Here is an 18,181-nt window from a genome sequence, read left to right on the forward strand (position 1 = left end):
AAGGAAAGGAAAGGAAAGGAAAGGAAAGGAAAGGAAAGGAAAGGAAAGGAAAGGAAAGGAAAGGAAAGGAAAGGAAAGGAAAGAGGCATGGTTATTGGGAAGCAACTAGCAGTATATGCAACTAGACTTTTTAGGTTGAATGCCTATAAAATCGACTGACTAAATATCAATAGGTTGAGTATAAATTCTTTTACTTAGCAATTATTAAACTAACATACATGGAAGACATACACGAATGCAAACTATTGTTTGTTTAGCAAATGTTCAATGCCAGGAATTGGTACTAGATGTTACATGTACTTTATTTGCAATTATCTCACCATCTTTGAAAATTGCTATCACTGTTTTCAGGAGATTAGGTTACCTCCCCAATAGGGAAATAAGTGCCTCTATTCTAATTTCTATCACTAAAAGTTTACTTTGAATTTTAACTAAATCATATAGGGTATATACTATAGTCTCTGATGTTTTCTCCTTAATACTAGGTCTGTGATCCATTTATACTGATAATGAGGACCACGGGTAGGTAATTCATTCTTTGCTGCTGTGTATTGTCCCATTGTTTGAAAATACCATATTTTATTTATTTGTTTTATTGTAGGTTGATATTTGGTTGTTTCCACGTTGGGGATATTATGAATAAAGCTGTTTTGAACATTGCCATATATCTTCTGGTAGAGAGAAGCACTCTTTTCTATTGGGCTTATGCATAGCAGAAAATGGCATTTAGCTGTAGTGGAGTTTCTCAAAAAGATTTCCAAAGTACCAAGTGTCACTCCTTCCAGCAATTTATGAGAGATCCATCTGTCAGTACCCAGTTTTGTTATATACTACATATACATATACATACGTGCATTATTTTAGAAGGTAGTAAGTGTGACGGAAAGAAAAAGTTGGACAAAATTCAGAGGACTTGAAGTTTGGGAGACAGTAGAACAGGTTGAAAATTTGAATATGGTGGTCAGAATGAGTGGTTTTTTTGTGTGTTTCTTTCTTTTTCTATATGTGTTTGTTTCTTTTTTCTTTTTGAGAAGATGACAATCAAGTAAAGTCATGAGTAAGAGAACAACACAGGCACGTGAAGAAAATATTTTAGAGAGGGAAGAGCCAGGGTAAAGGCCTTAACTGAATGCCTGATGTGTTCAAGGAAAAGGCCTTTGGGGAAGAAACAGAGCAAGAGGAAAGCAGTAGGAGATAACAAAAGGAAGGGAAAGGATCTGGAGAATGTAGGATCTTCTGGGAAGTGACGAAGGCTTTCTCTGAGTGAAGACAGAACCCCAGCAATGTTTTGAGCAACTTAATGAAGTAATCTGACTTGCTTTAAAAGATCATTTTGGCCTCGGGGTTGAGAATTGACTATAGGATGGGAGCAATTTGCAGTCTATTTGCAAGAGGTGACCATGGCTAGGACCAAGGTAGTAGCAGTGGATATGCTAAGACTAGCTAGGTTCTGAATGTACTTTAAAGCTAGAGTCACCATTACTATTGGCATTACCAGTTTAGTTATTAGCAGACTACAATAATAACAATATTAGCACATCTAGACCTTTACTGTGTTCATGTGCTGGTTTATTATCCTCATAAACTAAAGTTCAAAGAGGTTAAACAACTTATGAAGAATACACATTTCATTTAGAAGCCACTTTGAAGATACCAAAGTATAGCACAACAACTCTTGATAATCTCCTACCTCTTTTGTCTCCAACTCACTATTATTTGTCTATTTGTTTTCCTGAGAAACTATTTTGTAGATAATAATATGTAAAACGATAACCATTGATAATTTCCTACCACTTTGTCTGTAATTTGCTAAGTCCCCCCTATTATTATGTTATCCTTTTTTTTTTTTTTAAAAAAAAAAAAAAAAAAAAAAGAATACACATTTCATAAGCGATAGACCAGGGATTCAGCTTTAGCAGATTCCAAAGCATTAAAAAAATTCAAAAAAGTTTTTGTGTGTGATACTGGGGCTCAAACTCAGGGCCTTGTGTTTGTGCCACCGTGCTGCTTGTCTAGCCCAATGCAATGCTTTAAACTCTGTCACTAGGTCTGGTTTCCTTTCTGCCTAGCCCTTGCCTTGTTTGGATGGGGATTAATACCTCTATGTTTAACTAACTAATAGTACCATTTACTCTATCCTCTACTTACTGAGATTAAATTGCATGTTTGCCTCTTGGTTGTTTTAAATTTTTTTTATTAATACATGTTTGCAGTACATAATGATTGCGTTCACCACAGGGAGTTGGTACGTTACATAACACACCTTAATCCTTCTATGTCCCCTTTCCCTCCCCCTACCTCTGGGTTTTTAACAAATTTGTTGATGTATAGTAAATACTAATTTTTTTTACATATAGTTCTATATGTTCCAATGTGTGCATTGTGTAACCACAAATCAGGATACAGAACATTGCCACACCTCCAAAAATTATTTTGTGCTACCCTTTGGTAGTCAAACACCATCCTACTACTCTGTTCAATCACTACTCTGTTCTCCACTTTTATATTCTATAAACATTAGTCTACATGTTTTTGTGTGAGTGGAAGTGTGTATTTTTAGGTGTGATTTGCTGGCTCATAGGGAAATTGTTTTCTAAAGTGGCTGTGCTGGGCTGGGGATTTAGCTCAGTGGCAAAGCACCTACCTGGCAAGTGCAAGGTCGTGAGTTCGATTCCCTGTATCAGAAGAAAAACAAAAACAAACAAACAAGCAAAAATAAAGTGGCTGTGCCATTTTGCACGTCCCTCACAGAGAATGAGAGTTACCATGACTCCGGCATCTTCATCAGCACTTGGTAGTGCCAATTTTATTTTTCATCCGAGCTACTCTCATAGGAATGAAGACTGTGGGATGCCACCTATTTTTGAAATTTAAAGTACAAGTGTTTTGTCTCTAAAGTTTAATTTATAGGCTGAGAGCTCCAAGTAATTTGTGAATAATTGATACAAATTACTTAATCTGTGTTTTAATACTTGAAAAAATTTATCCCTTGCTCTTTTTGACACCGATACCATACTATTTGGAGACTGTCAGGCTGTGATGATGAAACAAATATGAAAAATGTACTTTGTTAGCAGGTTTTTGTGGCCAATGGGGCAGTCACTACTGTATGAAATAGTCCTAAGCTTTGCTTTTCTTTTAGGATGTAATGGACGCTAGAGGTTATAAAATGATAAATGGAAAACTGCTTCAAGGAACGAGAACATATAGTACTAATAGTATGAAAAGATTTACTCACCTATTAACTAAATTAAGGCACTGTTTACCAAGTAATCAATGTAGTGAAGCTCTTGTGTTAGATGTCCTCTATGGAGAGAAAAAGTGTAAAATTCAGCTTTATCTACCTGAGGTCATTACTTAGCTATGCATAAAAGTAAAATGTAAACAAAATTTAAATAACCATCCCAGTAACACTCAAATACTTATCAGTGGTGGTTGGAGTGGAGTACTATCACTGTGATTGGCCTGGGGACCCACCCAGGGGATTGGAGGATCATGTTTCTAGGTATGTCTGGGTGTGTCATGGAGGTAAGGCCTGGGAGTCTACGGCTGGTCCATTGCCCCTTTTCTCTGATGCTATTTATTCCCTGGCTCTGCTCCTCACCCTCTATGACCTACATGTCTTTGCTCTGCCACATCCTCTGCCATGGTGTTCCTCCCTGGGAGCCTGCCTGCTATGGACTGAACCCTCTGAATCTGTGAGCTAAATCAAACCTTTCCTCCTTTGACTTGTGGGTGTCAGGTACTGTGTCCCCATGATGGGAAAGCTGGTGAATACTATTAAGACTTTAATTTTTTAAAAAGATTGCATACTCTATAAAAGTACCATACAGATGTTTATATGATGCACTGTCACAATTATTTGTTACCTCTTACAATAGATAACCTGCAGGAGGTGAGTCCAGCGCTATTTTCCCAGTCCTTAAGCAGGTGAGGAGATTTGAGCTGGGTATGGGAGGACAGAAGGACTCTCGGTAAAAGAGAGCAGGGAGAGATCATTCTAGGTCAATATAAGGTCAAAAGCCAAAGTGCACAGATGGAAAGTTCAAGGTACATGGCACACCTGTGAGCAAGCCAGCCGCCTTGTCAACAGAGGAGTGTAAATAGCAGCCGTCAGCTACTGATCACTAAGTCTGTGGCAAGCACAGTACTAAATCGGACACACAGGCTCCCTCATTTAATCTCTTTGGCAACTTAGTTTGACAAAGAAACTAAGACTTTAGAACACTTCCTCCATTTTCACGCCTAATGATTTCTAGACCTGGGATTCTAACCCAGGCAGTCTGATTCTAACCATTTCACTTTACATTATACTCAGCAGTAAAAGCTAGAAAGGAGATTCGGTGTCAGATTTTACAAGGCCTAGAGGTTTAAAGTTAGCCCAGAGGACTTCTGGTTCTGTTCCTCCACTTGTGCACATTTGGGTGGCAGCACACCTCAGGGGCATCTATACTGGGGTCACAGTGGTCCCCCCAGTATTTGAAGGGCACACTCCTCTACAACATATGGGGTGATGGTGCTTAGCCTGAGCTGAGACAGTGACATACCTTGCAAAGAAGGACGTTCCCTTTTTGGGGAGCATCACTATAGACAATGGGGGAGCTCAGGAGAGTGCTGATTAGAGGGTGTGGGAGGTCAGCAGTGACCCCGTGGTGGGAGGGTCTCCGTTAGACTAACGATTCTAGTGCTGTTTCCACCCATGCTGTCACATCAGCCATGGCCACTAGAGGGCTTCCCCTGCCCATTTGGAGGCCAGGCTGCTGCACAAGCCAGGGAGGGCAGCATCGCCCTTCAAAATCCAAGCCGGCCTGGCCCCTGGGCTGTTTGCTGAATGGGAGTTGGATTTAGAACAGTTGTCTTTATTGAAAGGGGAACTTGGCTGGTCTCCTCCTCGACGGACAAAGGCTAGAAACAGGACCTAAACCGCAGAGATGAATGACAGAGTGTAGGCTGGGGTGCCCTGGTGGCCTGGGAAACAGGAAGCAGGAGGAGACGGCCGCCCACGGAACACCAGCAGGGCCCTTCAGAGCAAGGCACTAAGGTTCCAGAAATTCTGGACATCATGCTAGTGGCAGACTCTTCAATGAGACTGGTGGTTTATTCATGACTCTCCCTGTCATGGGTTTGCAGTGGAAGTAGGAGATGCCCCAGGTGCCCCAAGACACAGACCACAGAGACCTTGCATAGCCCTATCACAGGGGGAACATGGACATGAGCGCCCGCACACATACGTGCATGTATGAGTGTGTGTGCCTGTGTGACTGCTGGTGACAGTGTGGCACATGTGAGCACACTCTCAAGCATCTTTGCTCTGTAGGGCGAATGTTCATGTTTCCTGCTTCTTGGCTTTAGCCCAAAAGAGGAACAAAGCAGGAGGTGAAATGAAGTGACCTGGAGTCTGCTTTCACCACTAATGAGCCCTCTGTGGATTTTGACCAAGAGGATGTACAACAGTAACAGACAAATAAGCAGTGGATGAAAACCTCAGGGACCTGCATTGGGAAGATACTCAACAGTTCCTTCAGGCAGACAGGCCACCTCAGAAATCCAGGTGGCTAGATCAGGCGAGCAGTCATTGCCACGCCCAGCTAGAGACCGCGTGTTGTCCTTCTTGGCCAGCGTCTCTTGGGGGCTGACTTTGATCTTACATCCCTGATCAACTTTTCACTTTGTGAAGGGATGCCAGTTACCTCCCTCACCTTCCCTGGGGTGATTTGTTCATTCCCTTTGTCTGTCTGGATTCAGTCCCTGTTTCTCAGAGATGTGGTTACAGTTCTCTTATTCAGCAGCTGTTCAGACAAAGGCAGCCTCAGCCTGTCTCTGCACTTAGTCATGCTGTCTGCTGGTGCTCAGGCCCTCCCCGTCTCCTCTATATGGGCGTGTGGGCGCATGTGTGTGCGTGCGTGTGTACGTGTGTGCTTGAGTGCTTGCATGTATGTATTTGGGCCTGGAAGCAGTGGAGAAGGCAGAGACATGGACTAGTGACTTTGGGAGAAGGTGCTGTTGTTCAGTCCCCAGATCTGGATGTGTATTTACGTGAATTGCCAGGAATGGTGATGGTAGAACGTAACACTACAGACCCCTGAGCCTGGCCCACCCCCCACGGGCACTACCAGCGATACCTGTCTGCTGTCCCCAGAAGGCCCAATTTATATGGTTTTTACGGACACTGGTTCAGCTGGGGAATAAATGCCTGCCAGGGTGTCAAGGTCTGTGCCCTGCCCTCCGAGAACATGGTCTCTCCCAGGCTCTCCCAGCTTCTCGTGAACACAGCCCAGGGACTGTCCCATAGTCCACATGCCATAGTCCTGTAGTCCCATTTCTGAACTACGACTATGAGAACTCAAAAAATACTTTTTAAAATTTAAAAATCTCTCCATATAGAGCAAGTTTTTCTTACATTTGGGCTCTTGTTAGGGAGGGAATTTCATTTTGCTCATTTCCTAGTAAATCTTAACAGTGGCTGCTTCTTTGAAATTGTTGCTCACAGCAGTTCTGGTTGGTTGCTGGTATCTATCTATCAATGTATATCTATCTATCTATCTATCTATCTATCTATCTATCTATCTATTGAGACAGGACTTCACTTTATAATTCAGGCTGACCTTAAACTCATTATGTATCCTAGGCTGACTTCAAACTCACAGTGATCTTCCTGCCTCAGCCTCCCAAGTGCTAGGATTACAGGTGTGTATCACTACACCCAGCTTGTTTTTAAATGCATTTGCCATGGAGAACTTATACACGTATATATTGCAGCTAGTTGTTAAGTGTTCCCTGTTCTTCCTTTGCCTCTTCAGGGTACAATTGCCTAGTCCTGGTCTTCTTTCTAATGCTGCTTTTCCTTTAGAGTTTGGTAGATTAGGTAGCAGCAGGAGTTCTCAACCTGCGGTAGGAAAAACATTATTCTAATTGCAGAGCTTATTCTAAATGCAGATTTTTCAGGTCACCCAAATGCACTGAGTTAGATTTTTAAAAAGATTTTATTTGTACATATTTGCAGTACATAATGAATACATTCATTTTGGGGAGTTAGTATAGGTACTTAATACATCTTGGTCAGAATTTTTGCAGTGGATTTCCATTTTACCCAGCCCTGCCCTGTCCTTTCTTCTCGCATAATCCTAAATCTACTGGGTCACAGAACATGGAGTGTAAGACACAGTGCTGAGGATGCCTTGGGTCCTTGTTATACTGTTCCAGCTACTCTTAACAATTCCATTGATGGGTGGCTTATAGGCAATAGAAATTCATTTCTTACATTTCTGGAGGCTGGGAAGAATTAGATGAAATACTAGCAGATTGGATCATATATCTTGGTTCTTAGAGCAGTACGTTTTCACTGCTCTTCACGTGTTGGAAGGAAAGATGAGCTCTCCTCATATATAAGCCTGTTTTCTAAGGTCACTAATCCCATTCATGGGGGTTCCACCCTTCTGACCTAATCATGTCCCAAAAGCTTCACCTATTAATGTCATCACCTTGGTGGTTAGGATTTCAACACATAAATTTTCAAAGAATGCAGACATTCAAACCAAACAGTCTTTGTTGTGTTGAGTTTAAGAGTTTTTTATATATTCTGAATACAAGTCTAGAATAATTTGTCTTTTCATGTTTTTATAAGATCTTTCACAGAGCAAATATTTAAAAATTTGATGAGGCCCAGTGTATACATTTTTTTTAAAGGATTCTGTGTTTGTTCTTGGATCTAAGAAACTTGCCTAGTCCTAGGTCCCAAAGATTTTCTCCTATATTCTTTTCCAGAAGTTTTATAGTGCTACTGTTACATTTTAGCAAATGGTCTATTTTGAGTTCATTTTGGTATAGAGTGTGAGGTCTAAGGTCCACTGCTCAGCACTACTTATTGAAAAAGCTATTGCTCCTCCACTGGGTTGCTTTTTTACCCTGCAGTCAAAAATTAATTAGACTTATTGGAGTGGATCTATATCTAGATTTTGTTCCACTGATCTATTTGCCTGTTCCCTCTACCAGTACCATACTATCTGGTACTACAGATATAAATGTATATGTTACATATATTATAACAGAAATGGCCACCCCCAGCCAGTGTATTTCATTTTCTTAGTTGTCCAGGTAGCAGTTCCAGTTGCTTCTATCTCTTAGAAATGGCTGGTCACTATGATGTACATTGTATAAACCAATCTTCAATTGACAAGCCATTCTGCCTCTGTACTTCTTGCCTACTTACCCCATATAAGCCCTGTACCACCAGAGATCAGGGCCTGATATTTTGGGAATAATCCTGATCATTTCCCTTCAACATAAAATAAATCTACCTCCAAACTCTGGGTGTTGTTTCAGTGTTTCTGCTTGCCATTGCATCTGGCGCATTGGCTGGGAAGACTGGACATGCTGTGCTGACCTCTTTGGTAACCAGTTGTGGCTCTCACAGATATGGCAAGGACCTCCCCAGGTCCTGATAGGAAGGTGTGCCCTTGAGACTTCTCAAGTCCCCTTGGAAGTCTGGAGAAGGATTCCTGGCTCCCTGCTCAAGCAGCTCATGTTGGACCCCAGGGGGAGGAGGATTCAATCTATCTGTCAGTCTGTCTGCTTGCCTATCTGATTCTGGTAAAACTCCCGAGGGCTCCCCAGTTAGTCTTTCCATCAGTCCTGCTCAGCTCAAGCAGAAGGAAAGTCTGATCAACTCTGGCTAGTTAGGACCACCCTCAAGGGAAGAGGGTTGGAATGTTTAACCTCTGAGTGCCTGCTGAATGAATGTGTGAGTGGAATGGACAGTATAAGCAATGGGCTGCTCCATCTGTGCTCCAAGACTGGGAAGCACTGGTCACTGTGACTGAGTGGGGCCTCACCTGTGGTTCTGTGGTGATCAACACATGGTGGAATGGAGGTCTTTCACATCCTCCTTAGCTACGTGGTGCCTAAGTCCTTGTGAGGGGCATGGCCAGGGAGCATATGAATGGTCTCTCTCTGAGGGGCACCGACCCTTTGTCTATTGTGCCATCATTCAAGGGTACACAGTACATATGTAGGAAGTCAGAGATGGGATTAATTAGTCAAAATCCACAATCTCTGACTGTAGGAAAAAGGGCTTTTATGGAGTTAAAAATGGAAAAAAACCACTCTCTGCCTCTCAAAAAAAAAAAAAAGGATAGATCTCAATCTGTCTTATCTATTCAGGCCCAACAGTGTTCAACTCACTTGTCAGGACTGACAGTCCAATTTTTCCTCAGTCAAAATGTGGCTCCTGAAAGCCCCATGGTCATTGCAAAAGTCAGGGGCAACTTGTGACTTGTGATGGTAGACAAGGAACAGAACTGTCTACCTTCAAAAGTTCCTTCTGTCAAAAAGTTACCATCACTAGGGCCTCTCACCCCTTCTGCCAGGCATAAACTTGCAGCCTGGGAGGACATCTCCTTCACACCAAACCAGTCAGCCTCCCTCTCATTTAATCTTGCACTTTCTACTTTGACTGTTCTCCAAGAAAAAGATGATGCCTGCATCATCCTGAGATGATAATCACATCCTGAAGTTCTGAAAGCTCTCCTCCCAGAGCTATATGCTGAAGACTTGACTCCAGGCCTGGCTATCATCCATGCTGCCTCACCATGACCCCTATTGCTATCAGATGCCATGAAAGGTACAAACAGGCATCCACACAGCAGTTTAATACCCTGATAGACTGTTAGTCAACTTGGGCAAGATCTCTGTGCTGTCAGCAATGCAGCCATTACCTTACGTTCTGCAGTTCCCAGTCCATACACACTTTTTGGAGTATTACTCATTTGCCACAAGGATTAGGGAACTCTCCCACTATTTTCAGGGAGGCTCTGATTACAGATTTGGCTGCTCTGAGACAGTCTATTTCTCTGTCCCTACAAACTCCACAATTTTGTCATGGTCCCCTAGGTCCCTGAAATTGGGCCATTGACCACCTACTTCTGGTGAAGGACATTCTTTAGTTACTCTTTCAATGTATTGCCTCAGGCCTGACCAAGCCGTGATTGTTGGTTTCTGGAGGAAGTCTAGCAAAATCATTGAAAGCCCTGGGGACAACACTAGATGCTTTGCTGAGATATGCCCGAAGGAATGATAACATGATGGCTAACTAGTCAAATCTCATTCCTGTGATAATTGAGTTGTATTGTCCTTGCTAAAACAGTTGATATCCTCCCATTCCTCTGTTGCCTCCTTTGTTCTTTCTCAATAAAAGGTTAATGGAAATGGTAATTGAGGCTGCAGTTCAAGAGGCTGTCCTGACCCCAGAATTATGCCTTTCCTGTTTTTCTTGTTTCTCTTACTTTTCTGTTCATCTGCGGGTACTTCGTTCTTGGGATCTGTTCACCCTGGACAGAAATGGAATCTACATCCAACAGCTTCTGATTATGAAACTCCATCCTGGGGCACCTGCCACCTGCATCAAACAGTATCCCATGCCCTGAGAGACTTGGCTAGAAGTTCAACCACACATTCAGAGGTTTAAAAACCACAAAATGTTTATAGACTATCAAACTGCTGAAATATACCTTTCCTGCCTGTAAAGCAAGCTCAAGATCTCCAAGCTACCAGTGCTGCTGCAATTTCCCTCCATATACATTACCTTAGTCTTCTGCCACCCACAGCCTGCTGCTACACCTGCCTGGACATAAAGGATGCCTTCTTCTGTCTTCAGTTGTCTCCTGTTAGCCAGCCCCTCTTCATAAAGACCCCAGTTCTGGACTCAACCTCTCAGAGGTTCAAAAACTTGTTTACCCTCTTTGGAGAAGATCACTGCACTTCTGATTGATGACACCCAAGCTGCCTGCTGGAAAGGCCTAAAGGCTCTGTTACAGTATCTGGTAGAAACTGATTATAGGAAAAAACTCCACAAATTTCTTGGAGTTACTGGCTTCTATAAAACCTGGATGAAAGACTGTCAGCCCCTGGGAGCATCCAGTGTCCTATCTGTGCAAATACTTGGATCTGGTTTCTAAGGGCTGCCTTCCCCCCACCTTTGTCTCCATGCTCTACCAACCATTGTCCTTCTGATCAAGAAAGCTGACAAGCTCACCTCAGACTGAGACCTAACTGTCCAAGTGCCATATATGGTACTGGGATGAACTGTTCTAAAAATAGATGCCCTGACAGATGCTGAGTACACCAGTTATGGATGGAAGTAGCTCTGTTAGGAATGAAGTCCAACAGGTTAGATTGGCTGCAGTCACCTTGGACAAGACTATTTTGTTTTTTGTCTTTTGTTTTTTTTTGGTCTTTTTAAGACAGGGTCTCACTATGCAGTTCAGGCTGGCCTTGAGTTCACTTTGTAGGCCAGGCTGGTCTTGAACTCACAACAATCCTCCTGCCTCAGCCTCCCGAGTGCTGGGATTACAGGTGTATGCCACCACGCTTGGCCTTGGACAAGACTATTTTGGCCAAAACTCCCCTTCAGGGATGATCTGCACAGCAAACTGCTTACTGCTGCTGCTTGGAAATGTGCCATTGATGATGCAAAATAATCTGGTCCAGAGACGTAAGCCCCCTCTGGGGGTCCCACTGACTGAAACATCAACCCCAGCCACCAGACCTGCCCCCACCATATGTTCTGCAAGCTCAAGCAGCTGTGCTGCCATCCATACCCCTGCAAGCAGCTCAGTCTTCAGCATCTGTGTCACTGGCCCCAGCCTCCCACTCAATACCAACACTGAGAAGACAATAAAGGTTTGTAGGGTTCTGCTGTAAAAAATCATCCAGAGATAAGGCCTCCCTTTGATGACTGGCAGTCACAATGGGCCTGCATTTGTAGACACACAGCATACAGGCCACAAAGCTCTAGAAAAGTTAAAAAACAGTTTGTAACCAGTTAAAAGAGTACACCAGATCACTATATCTGTGGACATTCCTGCACACATGTATAACTCATGTACATATTAACTACCTCTACAAGTTTCAGAAATCCAGTCTTAGATCCACTGGAGAATTTACCTGGACACCTTCAAGGCTTAGTCTGAGGATATAAGGCACTCAAAGCCCTGCTCTGATCACTCTGGGTGCTGATCAGTCCATGCATGGCTGAAGCCTGAGGACATGGTTCACAAGATTCCTTCATACTTATTCCCCTTGATTTTTTGTCTTTGTAGGCTGCTTACCCCATTCCTTCCCCAGTCCCTGCCCCCACCATATTCACTGTGGTTTTTGCCTTAAACTCTATGGACAATTGCCCCAAGAGAATATAGCAATCAAATACTTGACCAAGACTTGATGAATGTCTAAGGCATATTGGACACTCTCCTAGATCAGACTAACTCCCTTACTACCTTGCCAGAGTAATGTTACAGAACAGACAGGCCTAAATTATGTCTCTTCCTAAAAACAATTTAGGAAAAAACTCTGTAATAAGACAATTTTGGGGAGCTTGGCTAGGGCCCATGCTAGGATCACTGACAACTTTAATGTTATTGCTTCTAGGTGGGCCTTATCTCAGAAGATCACATGTAATATGCCCAGCAAAGATTTGACAGGGAAACTAAAAGAGGGGGAGAAATGTAACAGAAAATGCCATCCGCCCGAGCCAGTATACTTCATTTTCTTAGTTGCCCAGGTAATAGTTCCTGTTGCTGTTTCAGCTGCTTCTGTCTCTCAGAATAAGCCAATCCCCAACTGACAAGCCATTCTGCCTCTTTACTTCCTGCTTGCTTATCCCATATAAGCCCTATACCACCAGAGATCAGGGCCTGATATTCTGAGAATGATCCTGATCAGTGCCCGTGACACTGGAGACAGTGGAAATCTGTCTCCAAATCCTGGATGTTGTTCCAGTGTTTCTTTATTTATTTTGTCTTTTTGAGACAGAATCTCACCATGCAGTTTAGCCTGGTCTTGAACTCATTTTGTAGCCCAGGCTGGCCTTGAACTCACAATGATCCTGCCTCAGCCTCCCAAATGTTGGGATTACAGGTGTGGGCCCCAAGCCCTGTACTTTGGTGTTTCCTCTTGCCATTGCAATATGCATGTATATGAATGTTGGGAAGGATGATTACTCCTACTCTATTCTTGTTTTCCAAAAATAATTTTGCTATTCCAGGGCCTTTGGCTTTCTATGTGAATTTTAGTATAAGCTTGTCTATGTTTGCATAAAAACTTGTTGAAATTTTAATAGGAATTATGCTAACCACTTACCAGTCCAATTATTCAACATACAGGATGACCAAAAATTGCATATGTTTCATATTTTTATTAATTTTATAAGATAATATAATAGGAAATATAAAAATGACAATTTTATCAAAGTTATTCAATACAAAAATCAACTGGTTGGAATGACACCTGCCCAAGATGCAGTACATAAACAAACTCACTGCCCAAGTGGTGCTGGGGTAAACTGTGAAGTAGCTAATATGGAGAATTTTGGGGGAGAAAAGTTTAACAAAAAGCAGCTCTAAAATCTGACCCTGCTAAAGATTTCTTACCTAGGATATATTTATTTCCAGACAAAATTTTTTAGTTGCCATGAAGAAACTCCACCTGCAAAAGCTGGGCGGCTCTAGGTGGTGCGTGATTTGCTAATGAACTTTGTTCTATCTGACATCCTAGAATCTGAGCAGGCTCAGCTCTTTAAATTGGCTCCTTTAGGGCTGGGGATTTAGCTCAGTGGCATAAGCACCTGCCTGGCAAGTGCAAGGTCCTGAGTTTAATTCCCGGTACCAAAAAAACAAAAACAAAACAAAACAAAAAAATAAATTGGCTCCTTCAGGGCTACCATAGCTTCCTGGGGTTAATATGATGTCTTTAGAAAAACAAAATAGAGATGTCTTAAGAGAACTAGATTGTACTTTTTGAGTCTGTGAGATCTAAATGTTTCCTTCAATAAAACTGATCCTAATCTCTACTTTGCGAAAATATTAGGGGATAGGATTTAAGGAGAGGTTATTAGGCTCCTCTTCCCAATGCTGTTAATGCAGATGTGGGTTCATTATCAAGGGGTGGGTTCTTCATAAAAGGACAAGTTTGTTTCTTCCATTCTGTTTCTCCCTCTCTTTGTCCTCTGCCCTGCAAGAAGGGCCCCAGCAGAGGTAGCCCCCTTGATTTTGGATTTCTGAGCCTCCAGAACCATGAACCAATAAAATTTTGTTTGTTATAAATTACCCCTGGCCTGTGGTATTCTGTTATTGCAGCACAAAAGGACTAAGACAGAATGATATCTAAACAACAAGCTTCAAGTTGTATCTGGTGTGTTTTAACTTCCAGTGCCTCCATATTAGGAAATTTGTGAAACCCTTAGATCTGGCTAAGGAAATGACCTTATCCCAGCTCAAAGAAGACTTCTTCCCCAGCCTCTCCACCATTATGTCTGTGTTATACCCATCCTCTCATATATCCCCTGCCACGTTACATTCGAATGGTCCCATTTCATGCAGACTGTAGCTTGATGTGATCTTAGAGTCTGTTGTCTCCCCAGCCCCATCAAGAATTTGCCCTTAGTGAGAAGCCCCTCCAGGGCCTGAGAGCTGGAACCCAAGACAAGGATGGAGTGTTGCTGAGCTAACCTAGTGGCCACTGGGTCTGCACTGTGTATCCCCTTCTTGGACCATGACAGAGCACATCCGCCTTTCTTGGGGGTGGCAAGACCAGAGGGCAAGGTCACACATGAGACTAAGGCATTCCTTGTCTCTTCTTTGCTAAATTCAGTCCTAAAACCAAGGTAAAGTTCACCACCAGCCCTGTTTCTGTATGCACCCGTCACTTCCTCCTAGACCTTCTGTCAGCCTAAGGAAGGAGGCTCATTTGGTACGCACAGCAGAGCCCTGGGCTTTCCAGTTACATGGCTCTGTCCTTCCTCATCCCAGTCCTCACTGACTAATTGCAGAACTTTCTCAGTTCTTGATAATGATAGGGCTTGTTTCTTTTAGTGCTTGCTTTCTGCAAAAACTGGCCCCAGCTGCTGTCTGAGGACGGTACCTCCCACTGAGGTCTGCATGGACACTGTAGGCTGCAGGGGTGAGAGTGGTTTTGAAGTGACTGACTTTTCTAGAGGAAATGTGAAATTTTTAGATTATAACCTAAAACCCTCCCCCGAACAGTTGTCGTTGATGCTTCCTGTTTGTAACAGCACCCCTCCCAGCCATTGATGGATCTGGGTTTGGCCGTTGAAACCCTTTGAGGCTCACAGGGGAACGGGGTCGGGGGGTGGGGTGGGGGCTCCCATTAGGCACACTCCCTCTGTAGATAACTTCCTACAAATTCCTTCCTGCTTCTGTGTTCTTAGTGGTACAGAGCTGCCACCGAGCCCTTTGCAGCCCTGTGTGTGCTCAGCATATCCTATGCCCTCTGTAATTGCCTCTTCCGTACAAACCGCAACCTGTTCAGGACTCGCTCTCTATATTTACAGCCATCTAATCGGCTGCTAATTTTCTTTCAATCAGTGCCAGATTGTGTCCCTCAGATTCATATCTCTGCTTTCACTTAGTGAACAAATTATTGCCTTCCTCTTTACTATTCATTTAAAGTATTAGTTGTCACATTGTGTGGATTAATAGTTCCTTAAATATGAAGATATAAGCTAGCAGTTCAAGAGAACATTTGTCTAAGGCTATCTAGGTAAATCTCACACCATGAACCAATTCCAGATGCCTGGGACTTGAACTGGGGGTCTAGCTCCGTGGTAGAGCACTTGCCTACCGTGTATGTGGCCTTGAGTTTGAGCCCCAGCACTGCAGGTGAACAAACCACAGAAAAACAACACCTGGGACTCGGGTGGGGTCTTTTGTGTCAGTTTTATGCCCCATTTTATGAACTTAGTATCTTAAGTTCAGTTGCCAGTGTCAAATCTAGATTTTTAGAGGCTTCCTGTTACTTAATTCCAGCCAGGAACAGATTTCCTCGTAGTTCCTGTGGAATAGTTGGGTGGGACAGGGCCATAGGAATCTGCCAGGGCTTAGCTCTGAGATCCCAGGTGCACCATGAGGAAGAGACCGCCTGGTGTCGGGGCTCAGAAACTGCTACACCAAGGAGGCCTCAGAAGCAGCTGCAGAAGCAAAGTTTCTCTGTCCTCCTGTCCTCCTGCTTCCTTGCCCACCGCAGAAACTAGAATTCCTCATCCCCAAGGCAGGTCATAGAAACCAGAACCCCTTTCCCACAAAGCCAGCAGAAAGCCTAAAAATGTTATTCTAATCTCACCTCTTTCTAACTTGCAGTTAGCCATAAAGAAATTCTCTGAGAGTAGATCAAAAGACTCCCCTTTCAGAAGGGGTCACGCCCCACACTTGGAAGGAATGACTCCTCCACAGAGAGGCCAAGAAGAGGCTGAACAGACAGGCCTCACTGGAGTTCCCCTCAGTTCATTCCTGGGAGACCATTCCATTTTTGCCCAATCACATTTGTTCACAGTTGTGCATCCTTCATCCTAGGCATAAAAATGCCTGGTTTTCCTGGGTGTTGGGGTCTGAAGGCTCCCAGGTCACATAAAATCATTATCAGATTAATTTGCGATGGCTTTCTCTTGTTAATCTCTCTTTTGTTATGGGAGTGTTGGCTGTGCCCCAATAACATGGGCAGGAAAGGAACCATCCCCTTTTCTTCCCCTGTACTGTTAAATCTGACACACTGCAGGCCAAGAACAATAACGGATGATTGTTGTGGCTTGTGAAGTGGGTTGAACAGTGCAGAGGAGAAGCTGAGGAGAGGAGGAGACAGGCAAGGGGAGAGTCAGAGACTGGATGAGGCCCAGGGGCTGAAGGCCAGCTGAGGCTCATCCACCCAGTCTGTCTTCTCATACATGTCTTGAAACGCTTCTCTGGACAGGGGCCATGTCTGTTGGTAATACCTCATTTTTGAACGGACTTTTTTTCTCCTCGGAGAGACTTTTCCTGTTGAGACAGGATTAGGCTGGGGAACTCTTGACAGTGCTCACCCCTCTTAACTACTTGCTCCTAACAGGAAGCTTCACACCCTCTGTGGCTTTGGGCCTTGAAGAACTCTTCATGCCCAACCCCTCAACACTTCCTTCCTGTGTTTGGCTCATTTCCAAGGAGACTCTAGACTTTCTCTAAAGGAGGGCTTGATGTGGCCATGGCTTTGAAGCAGGTGGGTGGGGTGTTGTTAGGTGATCTGGTTTGAAGTTGCCTGGTAGAACAGGCAGACAACTTTTCCTTTGTGAGAAAGGAAGGATAAAGGCCTGGCTCCTGGAGGCCAACTGCTAGAGTTTTAGACCTGGCTGTCCCAATTTGCCGAGTGAGTCTGGGCAATATTGTTGACTCTCTCCCCATATACAAACCTAAGATAATGACATGAAGATTCTTAGTCACTATTCAATGCTTTGAACTGTGCTTGGTACATGGTGCATGTTGATATATGTTAATTTTTAATGTTAGGTTCCTTGAGATGGGGTAGGAGCTATGTTAGCTTTCTATTATTGTGACAAAATACCTGAGAACATCAATTTAAAGAAGGAAAGATTGAGCTGGGTGTGGTGGCCCTCATCTGTAATCTCAGCACTCAAGAGGCTGAGGCAGGAGTATTGCCATAAGTTTGAAGCCAGCCTGGGCTACATAGTGAGTTCAAGGCCAGCCTGAACTATATAGTGAGACCCTGCCTCAAAAAATAACAACAACACAAAAAACCAAAAGAGGAAAGATTTCTTTTGACTCAGTTTCAGAGTTTTCCCTCAATGCTAGCTGGCTTTGCTGTTGCTGTGCCCATTGTATAGCAGAGGATTATGGCAGAAACTAGGTGGTGGAACAAGCCTACTCACCACTTGCCAGTCAGGAAGCAGAGTGAGAGCCAGAAAGGGGCCAAGGGGTTGGGGATTTAGCTCAGCGGCACAGCGCCTGCCTGGCAAGCACAAGGTCATGAGTTTGATTCCCAGTACCGCAAAAAAAAAAAAAAAATTATTTTTGTTCCTATCCTATTTCATAAATGGATGTATGTTTATTATTATGTGTTTCCTACAACAACCATTGAGAATAGTTAATGATTTTTCAATAGGTCACTCATGTATAGCTCTATTTATTTTCTTTAGAAGCCACTTTGAAGATACCAAAGTATAGTACAACTCTTGATAATTCTCCTACCTCTTTTGTCTGTAACTCACTGTTATTTGTCTATTTGTTTTCCTGAGAAACTATTTTGTAGATATTAATATGTAAAACGATAACCGTTGATAATTTCCTACCATTTTGTCTGTAATTTGCTAAGTCCCCCCTATTATTATGTTATCCTTCTTTTATTC

The sequence above is a fragment of the Chinchilla lanigera genome, unplaced genomic scaffold, assembly GCF_000276665.1.
Source record: "Chinchilla lanigera isolate Chin_1 unplaced genomic scaffold, ChiLan1.0 scaffold00022, whole genome shotgun sequence".
NCBI lineage: Eukaryota > Metazoa > Chordata > Mammalia > Rodentia > Chinchillidae > Chinchilla > Chinchilla lanigera.